We start from the raw sequence: 18,419 nt of genomic DNA, 5'->3' as shown, positions 1-18,419 counted from the left end.
GGTGGTTCAGTCAGTTAAACGTCCGACTCTTAGGCTGAGGTTGTGATCTCACAGTTGGTGAGATGGAGCCTTGCATCAGGCTCTGTGCTGACAGTGTGGAGCCTGCTTGAGATTCTCTCTCTCCCTCTCCCTCTGCCCCTCCCCGCTCATGATCTCTTTTCTCTCACTCAAAGTAAATAAATTAAAAATAAATTAACAAAATTCTTTGCTTTTCAAAAATCCTTCTCCAGTTGATACTCCTGCCAGCATTATGTGAGGGTACTCAATTCCCAGTATCTTTATCAAAAAGGACATTAGTCATTAGGGGTTACTCAAAATTTTTGGACACCTTTACTATGTTTTGATATTTCTACATTTTGAATCCCTTCATTACAAGGTAGAATTCAAAAACTACATTTCCCAGTTTCCTCTTCAGCTAGGAAACTTCCAGTTAGAGTCAACCACATGATACTTTCTCAGAAAAGAATTACAAAATACAATGTTGTAAGGTAGCTAGGTACAGGGCATCGTGTTTTGCTGGTTCAGGAGGCAAATGTATAATGCCTCCTCTCCTTTTATCATTCCTTTAATATTTATTGTTTTTACCAGGGTATTCTGCATAAGTAGTTTAAAGCTAAGATGCTAATTATTAATCTGAGATTACAGAAATATTTTAATTTTCATCTTTATCACAGTAATTTATATGGAAATGCTTCTTTTATCTGTGCTATTCTGACTGTCAGGTTTCAGGAGGATATTTTTCAGATAATCGTTTATAAGGAACTGTAATGCTTTTCTCTGTTTGTGATACAAAATACAATGTTGTAATGAATACATTGGCATGGCATCATGTCATACCCATTGTTGAAGAACATGATTTGGTAAACCTTTTGGTTACCTGGCTAAAATCTCTCTACCAATATTATGGGTATTTACCATAATAAACATGCGAAACGTTGAAGTATGTTAGCATGAAAAGAAGGAAACAGTGTTTAATGTTCAATGGGGCAGAAATCTGTCATTTTCAATGGTAAAATCAATCCATAACTTTCCATAAAACAAGAAGCAATGCTATGACATACAATGGGATGCTATTTTTCCCAGTTATAGGTGCAAATATTTTCAGAAAACCAAATAAAATCAATAGTTGCTACTTATAACTATTATTTTAAATTTGATTTTTAAAAGACAAGAAAAAATAAGTAAGTTAGTGTCTTAGCTTAAGTTACTATAACAAAATGCCATAGGCCGGGTGACTTAAAAACAACAGAAATTTATTTTCTCACAATTCTGGCTGCTGGGAAATTCTAGATCAAGGTGCTAACAGATTTTTTCCTGGTAAGGGCCCTCTTCTTGGCTTGCAGATGACTTCTTCTCACTGTGTCTTTAATTGTCAGAGAGAAATTGAGAGAGAAAGAGAGAGGGCCCTCTGGTCTCTTTCTCTTCTTATAAGAAAGCTAATTCCATGAGAGCCCTATGCTCTTGAGTTTATCTAAACCTAGTTACCTCCCAAAAGCCCTACCTCAAATACCATCACAGTGGGAGTTAGAGCTTCAACATATGAGTTTGAGTAGGGACACAAACATTCAGTCCCCAGGAGCTAGATTCTAAGCTGCATCGCCAGCTGACCAAAATAATTTAAGTCCCTTAATTTCACTCTGTATTAAATTAGAACCCATTGGGGCACCTGTGTGGCTCTATTGAACATCCGGCTTCGGCTCAGGTCATGATCTCACGGTTTGTGGGTTCGAGCCCTGTGTCGGGCTCTGTGCTGACAGCTCAGAGCCTGGAGCCTGTTTCAGATTCTGTGTCTCCCTCTCTCTCTGCTCCTCCCCCGCTCGTGCTCTGTCTCTCTCTCAAAAATAAATAAACATTAAAAAAAATTTTTTAAATAAAAAATATGTAAAAATAAATGAATTAGAGCCCATTGGTAAATGCACCTTAGTAAAAAATGTCTAATTCTTTATTCAACTTTCATATTTCCAAATGAAGTAAATGATCTATTTACATGCATCATTAAACCATCTGGTTCCATGAGAGGACCCAACACAGAATCAGCTAATTGTCATCCATGTTTCTTCATCATTCTTAACTCATTTTCTAAAATAATGAAAATCTAGGACCTTTAGCAAACAGTCTTCACCATCAGCTGAAAGCTTCATCTCTTTATGTAAATGAACATGACAAAAGAGTCCAACAAAATATATACCTAAGAAAATTAATTACTAGTTAGCTCCATTGTACCATTCGTGTTTTACTGAGATTGAAGAAGCAGGGCAGAGTTTGGATTTTAAAGAACATTGTGGAATTGAAAACAGTGGTCAGTATAGCAGAGATTTAGTTTGTTGCTTAAGCAATGAAGTTCAGTTTGTCAAGGGCATCCATGTAATTCTTTCTTCTGGGTTATTTCCCTCCCCACCTTAAAATCCAGGATCACCCTCAGCATTTGCATACCCCAAGATTTTCGAGCTCACATTTAAGCAACTAATATGCCAATGGGGAGGAAAACATACCAAAACCCCAAAACAATAAATAATTTAAACCATATAAATTTTATTTGAATTAAAATTCTATGCAGAAAAAAACCAAAGCCCAATGCATTACAAAAACGTTATTACTTACCTTTTAGCAAAGACCAAGGTGAAAAATTACATGCTGTTTTTCTTAACCTAATGAACCTAAGCCACACAGTATTCAAAGCTGCCTCTTACTCAATGTTTACCTTAACCATCACTTTTCCTAACCATCCCAGGCTGATTTGATTCTCCCTTCTAGACACAGCACCCGCCACTTCTTTGTGTAATTATTTCTAATTATGTGCTTTGTGATTTTATGGCTCATGCCAAGAGGAAAAGTGACTTCTCTTGTTTTCTCAACAGATAAATGGTTCTCAATAAATCTTTGCTAAATGAAAGAAAGGGCCAGACCTGGGCATTCTTCCGAGAGAACCAGTTTTACTCAAAGATTTGGGGTGTTTTTAAATTAAAACAAGAACAGTTGTATCATGCTATGAAGTGCAAAATTCATGTGGGTTTTCAAAATAAAATTGAAAACTTCTCCCAGTAAGTGGTCACTTTGCTCAGTCATTAATGCTACTTCAGAGGAAAACCACTGATGTATTAGGGTGGGTTTGAGTGTGAGGCTCCAGTGATCAGGTAATTGAAGCCACCCAAGCTCAGACATTTCGTTATGAAAGGAGAAAGGACTTCTTCCTTTTCATGGAGAAAACAAGAAGAGTCAGAGTAATGAAGTGCAAAGTGTGCCTTAGAAAGTTATTTTAATGCCCAGATTTTCCAGCTGCAAAATGAAAGCATTCGACTGGATGTTCTCCAATAACCTCTGAATCTCTAAAATTCTGTTGTTCATACTCTTTTTTTTTGGCCTACCATTATTCTTACTCCCACAAAGAGGATAAAAGTAGGGGGCAGGGGAAGTCATGATATTTATTTTTCCTTTCTTCAGCTTCTAAGTGTTGCATTTGTCTTTTGAATGACATGCTTAAACACTGTGTAGTTGGGTGTCTTTCCCTCTTTATGAACTTGTAATCCCATTCATATGTCTAAAGGTGAAAGAAAAGTAGATCAATATCAAACCACAGAAGTACATTTTTATGGATCAGCCACGCAGATATTATCAGCTGAGATGTTATATATTTCATCATCACAACCAGATGTAATGGAAAATATTGACTTCAAACGCTAGGTGTAAAGAGGGAGAGTCTATTTTGTAACATCCCTTTTGCTATCTCACCCTTTCTTTCTTTCTTTCTTTCTTTCTTTCTTTCTTTCTTTCTTTCTTTCCTTCCTTCCTTCCTTCCTTCCTTCCTTCCTTCCTTCTTTCTTTCTTTCTTTCTTTCTTTCTTTCTTTCTTTCTTTCTTTCTTTCTTTCTTTCTTTCTTTCTTTCTTTCTTTTTCTTTCTTCTTGAGCCTGACATTGTATCTTTATATCAGAAAGTTTTCCAAGACTATGTATGTAGTAATGACTATAACATTAATACAGTCTCTCAGGGATGGTTAGGTTAAACAGCTGCTATGCCTCTGTACCAAGCAAAGATTGTCTGAATACAAATAAGAGAGAACAAGTCATTGTCAGTGCGGTGCCAAATACTGATAAAAAAAAAAAAAGCAGCGGATGTTGCAAGCAAAGGAAACTAACATAAAACAACAATTACACTTTCCAAGCCTGTGCATATTGCCTAGTGATTGATTCAGTAAAGCTCTATGAAAAGAAATACTTGTTTTGTTCTGTTATACCAAATGCATTTAATATATATTGGCTACAAATGGCTTCAAGGTATCAGCATTGCATATGTTGTGTTTGTTGTTAATAATAATAAAAATGCCTGCCCGGTGCTACTATGATATACGCTGTACACAACCTAAAGGCTGGCAAAAATAAGAAATTAAAATCAGGACTCTGAAATTCAAAAAATCAGACAACTTGAAGTGTTAGTAAGTCTGTTAGAAACAGGAACCCTGGTGCATTGCTGGTGGGAGTGTAAAATGGCACAATCATTTTGGAGAGCAATTTGGCAATTATCTAGCAGAGTTGAAAATGCAAACGCCTACAAGCCAGCAATCTCACAACCAGGTATGTACCCTGGAAAAGCACAGGTACATGTACACAAGAAGCCATGTTCATAATAGAAAAAATAGGGGAGGGGGAAGCACTAAACATCATTGATAAGGGAGTAAGAAACTCTGATGTCATTAAAAAATGGGATATGATATGGCAGTTAACATAAAAGATTTTTATGTATTAAGCTGGATGGATGCCACACTTAGCAAAAAAAAAAAAAAAAGGCAAATAACAGAATGTGCCATATATAATAGACCAGTTTTGTAAAATTTAAAATCAGAAACAGTAATATAATATTTGGTTTCTGGCTACCTAGTAATCTATACAAACACGGATTAGAAGGATGCCCACCAAATTCCAAAGAGAAGCCGTCTCTCAGGAGAGAGGGAAGGAGAGGGGGATATGGGCGAGGGGAGGGGTATAAAATCCTCCAGCTTTTTCTGTAACGTTTTATTCTCTCTTTATGAAAAACAATTTTAGGAGTACATATGGCTGAATGTTAATATTAGTTAATTCTTGGGGTTTTTTATACCATGTACTTTTCTATATTATTTGCTTTTCCAGTATATGTGTATATAAAAAAAAAAACTTTAGTCACTTTAGGTCTCTCAGTGCAGCTGGAATACTGTATTTCTTGAATTTAAGGAACCTCGATTCTATATTTAAATTGTTTAATCCACTGTATTTTACTCATTTACGGTGTTTATACTGGATGAGTAAACTAGGGGCTTTGGAAAGCTTTCCATGGAATTTCAGTTTAATTAGGTCCATTTATATCCTTGGTAAACGTAGGCAAAGTAAAGTTTCAAACATCTGTTTATACAAGGTACACAAAACAGAAAGCATTTTCTTTGGTTTGTCCATATTATCCTGTGCCAACATGAATATTAGCATCAGTTTACAGGATTTTTCCCACTGAGAGATTCAGGGTTAATGTTGCTGTGTACATGTCGCGTGAATCCCATTTTGGAACAATTTATATATCCACACAAAGTGCGGAAATGAGAGCCTTTTAGTCCAGAGGGTCTCATTTAAGCATAAACAATGGGAAAACCACATTTCATGCCGTGGAGCTTTAGCCCCCCCCTCTCGTTTTCTGCATGTACACATCATCTTGTCTGAGCCCCGGAACTGATGTGGACAGTTACCTAAGACTCCATAAGCAGCTGGAAGGGGTCATGGGAAGGGAGGAAGGAGGAAATGAGCTTTAGCCTCACACAGACTTGGGTTCAAATTCTGCCTTTGTCATTTACTCACTGTGGGACTCAGCCAACTCCTGAAGTCCAGCTGTACATTAGAGTTAGAAAAGCGATACCTCACAGACCACAATCCCGTGCATGCAGTTCGGCACGGTGTTGAGACATGGAACACACAGGAGTGCTTACCATTATATTTATCGCTATTGTAGCCATCAGCACCACAGTCTAACAGGACTAAAGCCCTTTTTCCATTTAGCAGGTGCAAAACCATTTCTACCTTGAATAGGATTCAAGAAGTCTGTGCTCCTTGGATGTACCTGCTGCTGCCCTATCAGCAGATAGAGCTGGAGCCTTTGCGGAGTGAGTCTTACCAGGGTTGGTTTTTACCTTCATAATTTTTTATTTGTTTAGTTTACTTTCCTTTTTCCCTTTACTTTTTGTTACTCTTTTAAAAAGGTTTTTGTTTGTTGTTTTGGTGGGTGGGAGGGCGGTCAGTTTTAGGCAGAAACACATCCTTATGGCCGTTCGATCTCTCTTTCATTTCTCTGTGCCCACTCCTAGTTGTATCCTTCTGGCTCGCACTTTTTCTTCCTACTGATTATTTCTGGTATTTCAATACACAGGATCATTTTTGTCATTCACACTCAAGCTTGAAGAGCAATCTGATAGATTTGTGTCTCCTGAGATGTTTGCTGATAATAACTTAAATCCATTACCTTTTCCAGAATAAGGGCAATAGTTGTAATATTTTAATAATGAGAGTTTTCCACAATTTTTTTCAGCAGTGGAAGCCCTCAAAAAGTCTTTATAAATTGCTCATCCTGGAATTTCATTATTGAGACAGAATGGCAAAATAGCTACTTTTATGCAAAAAGCCTTAATTACCCACCATTCCAATACCGTGCAGATGCCCAATTGACTGTTGACTTAAGGTTGTCCTTGATTGATTCCAGCTTCAACTCAGGATGACATATAAGTCACCATCTGTCCTTCTCAAGCCCCCAGCAAACCTCACTAACTGACTACAGGCCCTGGTTGTGACCACCAGTCTTTCCTGACATAGCCTTCCAGGTAGCAACAAACAGTCTTAGTTGATGAGGAAATCGGTCTTCTTTAGTTTTATCTAGTAGCCCCAAACATTCAGGGCTATAGTAGGGACTTAAATATGAAATGAAATAATATAGTCACACACAAGTAATAATGACAGGAGAGTGAGAAGGAGGATTGGCTTTGTTTTAAAAAATAACAGAAGGGGCTCCTGGGTGGCTCAGTCGGTTGGGCGTCTGACTTCGGCTCAGGTCATGATCTCAGGTCCCTGGATTCAAGCCCCGTGTCGGGCTCTGTGCTGACAGCTCAGAGCCTGGAGCCTGCTTCGGATTCTGTGTCTCCCTCTCTCTCTGCCCCTCCCCCACACATGCTCTCTCGCGCTCTCTCTTGCTCTCTCAAAAATAAGTAAGCATTAGAAAAAATTTTTAAAAATAATGGAAAATTATGAAACCACTTGCTCTCCCCAATGAGCTCCTCTAATTCCAAAGAAGGAATCCAAGATGATGAAGATTGGAGTATAAGTATCTATACCAAGGAATCTTGGGAGAACACTGGGTCCTATCAGACACAGGAAAGTCTGTAGGAGAAAACAGCTGTTCTGGGGGACAGAAAGAGTTCGAGTTCAGACTTGCTGAGTCTGAAGGATGTCAAAATGGAGAACATCTTGTGAATATTTGGCTTTACAGGCCCGGCCTTTGAAAGCCTGGGGATAAAGATTTCAAAATCATTGTCCTTGGGCCTATGGTGGAAAGGAACGTTGGCCGATTTCAACTTTATTTATTATCTGAAAGGTATTGTGAAGGCTGCTAGAGATTGAAGAAAGGCAGATCGGATTCTCCACTGAGTTACTGGGATTATGAAGAAATATGAGAGAGGCAGCTACAGAATTTCTGTATGGGGAAGGGGAGGCAGTGGGAATCCAGTGATGAGATGGGGTAATGAGCTTGTGTATATATAAGTTTGCAACAGATTGAAAAATATAGGTATTTCTTTTTAGAATGGGAGAGGGAAATGATGATTATGAGGGGACTCCTAAGGAGCTGGCACTATTCTGATTAGGTAGACAGGAAGTCCTTTTAGACAGTTCAGACCACTCGGGCTCTGCTAGAACTCTACACCATTTCTGTGCATGAACATAAATTCCACAAGTCACTGTAAGAAATGATCAGAGAGAGCATATAATTGGATATTAGATAATGTGTAAAGCATTTAATGAAGGCATTTCAGCCAGTTTAAAATTTGCTTGCATGTTCAGTTATGTTGACACTACTCCTAGTAGAGGAATAAAAATTGTGCTTATTTTAAAGGTAAGGTGACATACCTTGACCAATGTTCCTTGGAAACTCCAACGTTTACCAAGGACATTTAGCAAGCTGGCAAGGAAAACACATGTAGATCTGTGAGATTCATTCCAAATCTGGTTAGAATTGTCAGTAAATCTAAACCAGATGATTCCAGCACAATGCAAGTCATTGACCCTGTCAGGCTTTGTGGGACTTGAATGTTGAGGAGGTGTTCGTTCTGTGGTGACTCATACTCAGTACAGACTATGTCAAGTGGACTTTCCTCTTTAATGTTTTAGATACTAGCTACAATTATACCAATGACAATAGTGATTTCACTTAATTCCATCTGTGGTAAAATATATTTTACCTTGTGACCCAGAGCATGTCCATGTATGTCTGTGCCCACACATAAATTGTAACCAAAGTTTTATGAAACTATTCTTAATTTCACCATATGTGCTGCACTTTCATATTTTCTACTCTATTTCCTTTTTTTTCCTTCTTTTTTTTTTAATGCTTATTTGTTTTGGGAGGAGGGGAGAGGGCAAGCACAAGCGAAGGAGGAGCAGAGAGAGAAGAGAGAGAGAATCCCAAGCAGGCTCCACACAGTCAGTGCAGAGCTCAAATTGGGGCTCCAACTCACAAACCATGAGATCATGACCTGAGTAGAAATCAAGAGTTGGAAGCATAACCGACTGAGCCACCCAGGCACCCTGTTTCCGTTCCTTAAATTTGTCATGATTCTCTAACTTGTGTGGCCCCCAAATAAATCATGACTCAAAGTTTGTAAATTGTTGAGATGTACAGTGATAGTCTCTTATTTTATTGTCTGCTTCGATCTCTTTTTTGTTAATGTCTTATGTACTCTTGAGAGCCAAAGCATAAGAGACTCTTAAAAACTGAGAACAAACTGAGGGTTGATGGGGGGTGGGAGGGAGGGGAGGGTGGGTGATGGGTATTGAGGAGGGCACCTTTTGGGATGAGCACTGGGTGTTGTATGGAAACCAATTTGACAATAAATTTCATATACTGAAAACAAAAACTAATAGCCAATTCTGATTCTTAGTCTCAGCATATGAAAAGTTATCTTATCCCCCCAACTATAATGATTTGTTGTCCTAAGTGGATATCAGCTTGACAATAGTGGTCTTATATTTATGTGCATCTTTTCTTTGTGTTTAAGATGTTATCCTTACCACAATGAAATCAGGGCAAAAGAAGAGAAAACAAAATTTATTTATAGGTGAGTTAGTGATCACTAAAACATAACATAATAAACTATATTGGTAAAAGAGCTCTGATCCTATAGCCTCATCACCTGCCCTGATTTCATGTCCATGACCCAGACCCGGCAAATGAAGACAATCTAACTATATGGTTAGTGATTAGTTCAGAAATAGCCCCTTTGCCCAGTCAAGTTAATTAGATCCTTTCTTTTCCCAGTCAAGTTAATTAGATCCATTCTGGGGACTGTGAGGAGAAGTTCTTTTTCCACCTAGGATGGACTAAATATGAGACAGAACCCTGGACCCTGGCTGCCATGTTTGCCACCAAGAGGGAAAAACCTGCCTGAGAATGGAACCAAAACAAAAGCAAACAGAGCCAAGGGCTGGAAGGCCTGAGAATCAGTCCTAAGCAGATCATTTGAGCCTCTATTTCTGGTTGTATCTGAAGTGTGGCAGGTCTCAATGACTGCCACTTATAATCAAGTGTCCTGATTAAGAAGAGTGAGAGAAGTGCAATTGGTGTCTATATTTGAGTGGCAGCATCATAGGTGATTTTTATAGTTTGTTGTTGTTTTTTAAATAATGTGGATGCGTTAGTTTTACAGAGGGTCAGAATAAAAAGATAGCAGTCCTCCAAATCCTCTTTGGAAAGTTGGACAATTGAGTCAGTCTTGTTTGGGGATAATATTCAAGCTTCAAATTCTGTATTTATAAAATGCTAAAAGGATCTAATTTTATAGTTTGGTCATGCAGATTTTTCCTCCTTGGTTCCATTACCCTCACTGTTTCCATGAACTACAAATACTGGAGCTTCTGTTATCTCTTCAGCATGCTCTTTCCAGAAGGCACTCTCCTGAATGTTGTGGAGAAATGTAAATAAAAGCACTAAGTGGAATTACTAATGTCTCCAGGACACAGAAAATTAGGGGTAAATTTCTTAATTCAGACTAATTCCTGGGAATACAGAGGAAGAGCGCTCAGCAGTAACCAGGTTTTCCCCCAGTAGGGTTGCATGGGGTAGAGGAGAGGGTGCAGGGGTAGGGCAGGGACCGGTTGTTGTAGAGTCATTTTCATGTGTTTAAATCGCATATATTTTTAACTTTTTATTTTGAGATAATCATAGATTCACATGCACTTGCAAGAAATAATATGGAGTGATCAAACGCCTATACCCTTGTGGAGTCTTACCCGGTAGTAACATCTTGGATAATTACATCTTGGATAAATATCACTACCTGGAAATTGACATCCTCCAACCTTATTTTGATTTCTCCAGTTTTACATGCACTTGTGTGTGTGTGTGTGTGTGTGTGTGTGTGTGTGTATCTGTGTATATTTAGTCCTATGTAGATTTATTATGTGTACATTGTTGTAGATTTATAATTACCACCACATCAAGATACAGAACAATTGTATCATGAGGATCCTTTTTATAAACACATCCGTTTACCATGTATCCCCCAACTGACGGCAAGCACTAATCTGTTCTCTGTCTCTACAATTTTGTCATTTGAAACATATTTTATTTTTTTATCTTTATTTTTTAATATGAAATTTATTGTCAAATTGGTTTCCATATAATACCCAGTGCTCATTCCAACAGGTGCCCTCCTCAATGCCCATCACCCACCCACACCTCCCTCCCACCCCCCCATGAACCCACAATTTATTCTCAGTTTTTAAGAGTCTCTTATGGTTTGGCTCTCTCTCTCCCTCTCTAACTTTTTTTTTCCTCCCCCCCCCCACATGGTCTTCTGTTAAGTTTCTCAGGATCCACATAAGAGGGAAAACATATGGTATCTGTCTTTCTCTGTATGACTTATTTCACATAGCATAACACTCTCCAGTTCCACCCATGTTGCAACAAAAGGCCATATTTCATTCTTTCTTATTGCCAAGTAGTATTCCATTGTGTATATAAACCACATCTTCTTTATCCATTCATCGGTTTATGGACATTTAGGCTCTTTCCATAATTTGGCTATTGTTGAAAGCTCTGCTATAAACATTGCGGTACAAGTACCACTATGCATCAGCACTCCTGTATGCCTTGGGTAAATTCCTAGCAGTGCTCTTGCTGGGTCATAGGGTAGATCTATTTTTAATTTTTTGAGGAACCTCCACACTGTTTTCCAAAGTGGCTGCACCAGTTTGCATTCCCACCAACAGTGCAAGAGGGTTCCCGTTTCTCCAGATCCTCGCCAGCATCTATAGTCTCCTGATTTGTTCATTTTAGCCACTCTGACTAGCGTGAGGTGATATCTCAGTGTGGTTTTGATTTGTATTTCCCTGATGAGGAGTGACGTTGAGCATCTTTTCATGATTTAGTATGTGTTTTTCTTATTCTGGAAGTATCTAGAATACTTGAATGTGAAGGTTAGGAGGACTATAGCAGGGCTATAAGTTCTGCTCTCTTTCACTCTGTCTTTACTTAGAGAGATCTTTTCACAACCATCTGTTCACCCTTCCTGTTAATGGAGAGATGGTAGCGGTCACAGTGCGTAGTAAGTGATAAGGTGGTTCTGCAGTGTTCTAAAGTCATGACCTCCAAACTTCGGCTGCCTCCTATGTAAAATGGCGTTATATTTACAGTTAACTCACAGAGTTTTTGAGGTTAAAATGAAATAATGCATGTCTAGTGCTGCATGCATTTAAGTAAAGAGAGAACCCAGTACCACACACACCACCTTAGACAGTTATATCACAATTATACAACCAGAATTTTTAGAGCCATTGCTCCTAGAGAGTTGGAATCCTCCTCTCCCTGACTTTACTCACTGGCCTTAATTTTATTTTCCAAAGTCTCGCAGAATAAATTGGATCTGTGTTCTACCTTCTACTGCATTTAGTTCACGTAAGCCAAATCCTGTGTCAACCTCTTCTCCAGGTCCCACTTTCTTTAAAGTGGTCCCCGTGTGATTCCTTGAGGACAGACCTGGGTCTGTCTTGTTCACCATGATGTCTTTATCTCCTCACAGAGTACCTTGCTCAGTCTGTGCTCAAACATGTTTTAATGGAAGACGTTTTAGCGTTCCTTTATCTTCATGGCTGTCCCATTCTGAGCACTCTCCATTCAGCCAATTTTGTTAATAATGGTGCAAAAATGGCACTTATTAACCTCCCTAAATAAAAGCCAAGGTTACGCAGTGCATCATGTCTGAGCTCCAGCAAACAAATGGCAATGTATTATGCTATTTTGAACATGGGAAAAAGAAATAGACTTAAGTACAAACTTCTGGAGCTAAAGTTATTCAATACTAGTGGAAATTCTATATTTCTGAGTAGGTTTCTAACCATGCTTATTAAAGCACATCTAGGTTTTTTGCTGATGGGCTTGTCAGGTAAGCCACTAGATCTTTACATACAAGCAGTCACTATAGCATCAGTCATTTCTTCCATGGTTAGGATTAAATCCAAAGAAACAATGCTCCATCTTGCTTTCTTCTCCTTTTTGAGAAAAGGAATTGTTGTCAAACCAACTGCGAGACTATCTGATGTTCTACTTCTAAATAAGTGAGACTCCACCCTGAGCTTGGGAATTGATTCCATCTCTTCCCCATCTCCATCACCATTATCCTAATTCAGATCACCATCATCTCCCTTAAAAAACTGGCAGCAACCTCCTAGCTGGTCTCCAGGTCTCTGTTCATGCCCTACTCTCATACCTTTCTCCATGTTGCAGCTGGCATGATCTTGCAGATGCAAAAACCCCAAAGGATATTTCTTCCTGTGACTACAGCCTGAGCTGTCACATCCTCATCACCTCTTATTTACTGTGTTCTATCCCTTTCAAATGCCTTCTAATACATTAATGTATTTGTGTTCTATTTCATTCTCTGACTTAAAAAAATTTTTTTTGAGAAAGACAGTGGGGGAGAGGCAGGGAGAGAGGAAGAGAGAATCTCAAGCAGTCTCCACATTCAGGGTGGAGCCCGATGTGGGGTTTGATCTCACGACCATGGGATCATGACGTGAGCCAAAATCAAGAGTCGGATGCTCAACTGGCTGAGCCACCCAGGTGCCCCTCATTCCTTGATTTTTGAGGAGGTATCCTCTGCCTGAAATAATTTTCATCCAACTGTAACTTTTCCCTGAGATTAGATGTTACTGGTCCAGAAGATCTTTCCTCACCCCAAGTCCAGCCCAGGTACTTCTTCTCAGGACACTTGGACTTCCCCCATTACAACAATCATCATTCTGCATGATAATTTCTGTCTTCTCACTGTAAACTGGGGGTGGGTGTAAATTAACAAGGGATTATATTTGCATATATGCTACATAGCATAGCATGGGTTTATACGAAGGCTTCATCTTTGGAAACTGAAGGAATTAGTTGTTAAAATATTATGATTCCTTATATATGGTACGTGAGGTATAAATTCTATAGTTTGGTGTAATTCTATAATGTTATAAAAAGAAATATTCCCGTTATAAGTATTTTTCATACTCATGCATTATGCTTCAGGTTTTAGTTTTCAAAGTAGTTTAAGAGTCCTTTTTGTTATACAGACATTTTGATTAGGATGTAAACAGTTTCTGCACACCTGGTGGGCTTTCCTTAAGTGGAATATGAACTATGCATTATGTGTGCTCTGGCCAGTCCAATAACGGGTTTACAGACTTTCTGCAGTAGGCAGCTGGGTATTTGAACACATTCCTCCTGTATCATGAAGATCCAAGGACATCTGAGTTTGTGATTAGCAAGAGGAATTGGGCCTTAAAACATACATCACTCCCAAATGGAACTGAAACATTAAATGTTTCATTTATTTTGTAGTAAACAATGTTTTTTTCTAAAAAGGAACAGTTGCCATCCAACTCATTCTAAGGTTCTATTTACATTTCCTTGAACAGAAATCTTTTTTTTTTATGATTACTCTCCTTTGATGGCGTACGATTACAACAATTTTTGTATACGATTACAAAAAATTAAAAATTTTTTAAAGTGTCATTTCAGTTTATGTTGTAGCAAAATTTTACATTGTATGTAGCAAAGTTTCACATCCTCTTAGAGATGAGTTGAAATGTCTCATCTCTTTATTGGGGATCTTATTTTGTCCTCCATAAAGAAACTCCTGTAACATGAAGAACTTCAGTGAAAAGAAGTTTCAGCAATTTCTCATTTTTTCTTATCTCTGGCAGTGTATGGGGCAAACAATAAAAACTTCAGACACACACACACATACACACACACACACACACACACACAAACACGGGTGTTTACTGCAATATTGCTTGAAATGGCAAAGAACTGAAAACCAGAATGTCCATTAAGAAACAGTTGGATATATTATAGCACATCTGTACTATGGAAAATCAGTAACCATTAAAAAATCAAGTTAGTCTCATTTCTACAAATCATGATTTATTTGAGTGAGAAAATAAGGCTTTTAGAATAGTGTGTATAATACAATTCCTTCTGAGAGCAATATGGCAAGTTGGGGGAAATCCTTTTTCTGGAAAGAGAGAGAGAGAGAGAGAGAGAGAGAGAGAGAGAGAGAGAGAGATTTGTACATAGTTTTGAGAACAATGATACAAGACTGGAAAATCCTAAATGTTAACACTGCTTATTCAGAAAGATGGGATTGGAAAAAGCATATTTCTTTACTTGTCTTTGCAGTATTTCATTTCTTACTAATAACATCAATTTGTTTGAAATAAAAGAAATCTAATGAAAATTTATGTTTTCTTAAGTGTTTAATTATTTATTTTGAGAGAAAGAGACAGATTGAGAACAGGGGAGGGGCAGAAGGAGAGGGAGAGAGAAAATCCCAAAAAGGTTCCCTGCTGTCAGCACAGCGCCCCAGGGGGCGCTCGATCTTAATGAAACCTTAGATCATGATCTGAGATGAATGTTGAAGAACAACCAAGATTCTGTCAAGATTTGCAGGCTGCTGAGAATGCCAGCCATTCATTTAATTAACATGTGCTGAGCACATACTAGGTATAAAAGGCTATGAGGGCTCTGAGGATGGGACTGTGACCAAACACGTAGACACTGCTCAAGTCTGTAAATGATAGCTCAGAGGTAGGGTTCACATGAGGTGGGGCACAGGCACTGGTCCAGAGCATCATGGAGCAAGGAAGCACTCAAGAACAATTTCATTATGGACTAAAGGAATAAAGCAGGAAGAGAAATCACTATATTGTGTTAAATTGCCAAGTCTTTTCCTGTTTTTTTAGTAGGATTTTTCATCTGAAGATTTATTGTCAATTCCCTTTCTAAACAGATAAAATGCTAAGGACTGAAAACAAACCAAGGGTAGGTGTGGGGGGGGGGCGGGGAGAGGGGAGAGTGGGTGATGGGCAGGGAGGAGGGCACTTGTTGGGATGAGCACTGGGTGTTGTATGGAAACCATTTTGACAATAAATTATATTAAAAATAAATAAATAAACAAGCAAACAGATAAAATGCTTACCATAAATCAGATTGTAGCGATGCCACTTGAAGAAAAAGTTGGCGTATCTACATTGCAGTAAGTTTGAGAAACATACTGGTGAAAAGTGTATCTAGAGACTGCAATAATACATTGTAAAAACATAAAATTAGGCCATTTGGTGTCCTTGCAACATACCAGTCTAACCTGGGTAGTGAGTACATGGTATCTCCTTTCATTATTATTTCTTAAATCACACATACACATTCCAGATAGTCTCTGTAACATCATATATATGAAGAGCAAAACAACAAGAAACAACTTTTTCTGTTTGAGAAAAACTTAATGTTTCCATAATGTACCAAATTTAATTTGTATATCAATCCTTCTTGATGACATCTAGCCATAGATGCTCATTTTTTTCTCTCCCTCCCCCCTCCCCCACTAAATTATACTGTTTCCACAACAATCATTTAGGCAAACAAAGCACGACTTTTAATAAATTTCATGGAAATTTTAAATAAAGAACAAACATTTAACATTACATTGAACTGACATCATGAATCCTTTAATACTTAAATGCTGATAATAACTTGCTTTTGCTTAGGCAATGATGAGATAAGTGATCAATATTCTAACAATGTCAAAGAGTTTTGAATATTCAGCATGTGAGCAAGTCCTAACTACTTCTGTTTTCTTTTGGAGTGGGGAAGGGATGTCAGAGAAACCCACATGGAAGAAGTGACTGAATTTCCCCTGAGAGGTGTTAAATGCTGGCCCTACAAAATATACAAAATACCAAATGTTGACAAAGCCAAGTTCACTACTTGGTATGCTGAGGAGAACACCCCTTACCAGAACTGTAACAGGATCTCAGAGAGAAAGACTAAGTTGAGATACTGATTGAGATTTGAGGTCTGATTTAAGGTAGGCCTTTCCACACAGGGGGTCTAGCCAGGATTGGGTAAACACCTTGACAAAATAATTTGGGATTCATAGAAAAAGCAAAGTGAGGATTTTGAGGCAACAGCTTCAGAGTCTTGGGATATAAACTGTTAGATGAGACTTCCTATTCAATAATTCATGAGTCTTTCAATTCCTGGAATGAATGACAAGGTTGGTTGCAACTCTGTTTTTCCTGGGCAAGAGTTTTCTGGAGTAGTAAAACTGCATTGATGAAGATGCGGAGTAACGAAGTCATGTTAATGATTGCAGATCGTAAGCTGTGTGGAAGATTTCCACTCTCAGTGAGTAGAAAGTCAGAGACAACAGGAAGGATCCACCCGTCCTTGTTCCCACATGACTGGAGACTTGGCATCATTGAGCCCACTGCCTTAGTAGACTCAGTCACTAATGCCAAGAGAAGGTTGAGACTGCTCGGTCATTGGGTGTTTTGTAATCGGACCCTTTCTCTGGCCCCTGTTTCATTATTTCCAGGGCTATGCTAAATCCTGCTCTAAGTGCTTTTGCTCTCTGACTACAGGCAGGTGGGAAATGGTCATAGGTAAAGGCAAGTACTCCAGAATCAGGTGCTGTAGGTTCAAATGCCACATCTACCACTTAGTGGCTGTGTGATCTCATGCCAGATGCTTAACTTCTCAATGCTCCAGTGTTCTTATTTCAATAAGAGAAATAAGAACAAAATTGATCTTGTTGAGGGAGCTAAAAAAGCACATTAACTCAAGATAATTGCTGGTATTTTTGTGGTTGTTGTCGTTACTCTTCTTATTTTCACTCTATGGTGTCAGAGGGTAGACCACGTCAAATATTTTAGACGAAGAGAGAGTTTTAACCTACACATTAATTAACCCAGTATGTGTTCCTATACATTTACATCAAATAGAAAAACAGTCAAGCATATAACTGAGAACTCCTGATGTTTAATCTTATTAAGGTAAACATAGTGGAATAAAATATTAAAGTCACTAGTTCAGATTTTTTAGATGATATGAAACTAGCAAACAATTTTGAGAAAGATTTTTTAGTCTTTGTAACTTTCTCACAGGCGTTTCATTGCTGTGGGTTGAAAATGTGGTGAACGGATCTGGTTTTTCCTTTTTTTTTGTCATGAAAATAAGGTTGATTCTGCCTGATTTTAACCAACCAGATTTGGGACAGTAGAAATTGGCCAGTTAGCCAAATTCCTTCCTCATTTTGCACCCACAACTCTGAGGTCCAGCTGGTTGCAGCTGGTTGCAACTTGGTTGACTTGTGGAATCTCTGAACCCTTCTTACTGCTCTAGAAGGGGCTGAGAGAGCAGCATGGGGCACTGTGCTATTGGCTAGGCATTACAGTGAAGCACCATGGCCTGACTTGCTTTCTGAACTGCACAGGGTGGCAGTGGAAAATCATAAAGAGGGTAAAATTTAAAAAGGAACCATATTGGGGCGCCTGGGTGGCGCGGTCGGTTAAGCGTCCGACTTCAGCCAGGTCACGATCTCAAGGTCCGTGAGTTCAAGCCACGCGTCAGGCTCTGGGCTGATGGCTCAGAGCCTGGAGCCTGTTTCCGATTCTGTGTCTCCCTCTCTCTCTGCCCCTCCCCATTCATGCTCTGTCTCTCTCTGTCCCAAAAATAAATAAACGTTGAAAAAAAAATTAAAAAAAAATAAAAAGGAACCATATTTTGGGAATAGTTGGCTCTCTTCAGTAGCTAAATTTCAAAGGATGCTTCTATCCATGTGGCTTAGACATTCTAACCCCATATGTTTGTGGCTAGGTGTACAGGC

Source organism: Felis catus, chromosome A1, assembly GCF_018350175.1.
Source record: "Felis catus isolate Fca126 chromosome A1, F.catus_Fca126_mat1.0, whole genome shotgun sequence".
Lineage (NCBI taxonomy): Eukaryota > Metazoa > Chordata > Mammalia > Carnivora > Felidae > Felis > Felis catus.
The sequence above is the reverse complement of the archived record's forward strand: the minus strand, read 5'-3'. Positions refer to the sequence as shown.